The sequence below is a fragment of the Hipposideros armiger genome, unplaced genomic scaffold (assembly GCF_001890085.2).
Source record: "Hipposideros armiger isolate ML-2016 unplaced genomic scaffold, ASM189008v1 scaffold_658, whole genome shotgun sequence".
Taxonomy (NCBI): Eukaryota; Metazoa; Chordata; class Mammalia; order Chiroptera; family Hipposideridae; genus Hipposideros; species Hipposideros armiger.
The window spans coordinates 306549-307976 of NW_017732008.1; the positions used below are offsets into that span (position 1 = coordinate 306549).

Genomic DNA, 1428 nt, shown 5'->3' on the forward strand with positions numbered 1-1428 from the left:
GGCAAAAATGACTGACCAATGAAAGCAGCTGGCTTCACAGCTCAGGTGATTATCCTGAACCATTCAGGCCAAATCAGTGCTGATATGTACCTGTGCTGGATTGTCACACAGCTCACATTGCTTGCAAATTTTATGAGTTAAAGGAAAAGATTGATCATCATTCTGGGAAAAATCTGGAAGATGGCCTGAAGTTTTTAAAATCCGGTGATGCTGCCATCATTGATATGGTTCCTGGCACACCCATGTGTGTTGAGAGCTTCTCTGACTACCCTTCTCTGGGCCATTTTGCTTTTCCTGACATGAGACAGACAGTTGCTGTGGGTGTCATCAAAACAGTGAACAAGAAGGCAGTTGGAGCTGACAAGGTCACCAGTCTGCCCAGAAAGCTCGGAGGCTAAATGACCATTATCCCCAGTACCTGCCACCCCAGTCTTAATCAGTGGTGGAAGAACGGTCTTGGAACTGTTTGTCTCCTTTAGCTGTTTAAGTTTAATAGTAAAAGACTGGTTAATGATTAGAATGCACTGAAAAACCTTCAGAAGGAAAGGAGAATGTTTGGTGGACCATTTGTTTTTGTGTGTGTGGCTGTTTTTTTTTGTTGTTGTTGTTGTTTTTATTTAACTGAGCCATCCTGCCACCTTTTGGCAGCTCAGCTTGGGAATATAACCAGCAATCCTGTTGCTCAGAGCTTGCACTTTTAAGCAAGCTCTTAACTAACTGAGCCACTTGGCTGGCATGTGTGGCAGTTTTTAAGTTATTCATTTTAAAATCAGTACTTTTTAATGGAAACATGTCCAAAAATCTGTCACAGAATTTTGAGACCCATTAAAACAAAGTTCAGTGAGAAAAATAATAACAAAATAAGTAAATAAACAAATAAAATATCATGAAAAAATTTCATTTTAAAAGAAGAAAGATGACTCTGAAAGAATAGCCAGTTTAAATCATTTATTTTCAAAAAAGAGGTCCTTTGAGAATGCCGTAATAAAAGTTACAGTTGTTCCATTTGATCAATATCTAAACAGCATAGACAGTTTATTTTGTAACTGAAAAGAAAGCCTATTTCTTAAGGAAGAGCAGCAAAGAACAACTAGATAGAACAAATATATGACATCTCACTTTGGGATTCAGAACACTAATGAAGAGAGAATAGACAAGAGGGCTTATTGACAAACTACACATACACACACACACACACACACACATACACACAACTTCATCAATAAAAATATCGTATTACCCATATTTATCTGACCGAGTGACTTATTGACAAGCTACACACACACACACTCANACACACATACACATACCCCACAAGCTCTTCAGTAAAAAGATAAGATTACCTGTATTTATTTGACTTTGTTGTTACATAGATTGAAAGTTGAAATGGGGTCGTGAAACAAAGTAGTCTAAAAAAAATAATTAACT

General features: G+C 37.3%; 1 pseudogene; it reads left to right on the plus strand.

The window, feature by feature from the left end:
• Window positions 1-398, plus strand: part of LOC109372694 (elongation factor 1-alpha 1 pseudogene) — a 1878-nt pseudogene extending 1480 nt beyond the window's left edge.
• Window positions 399-1428: the final 1030 nt, after the last annotated feature.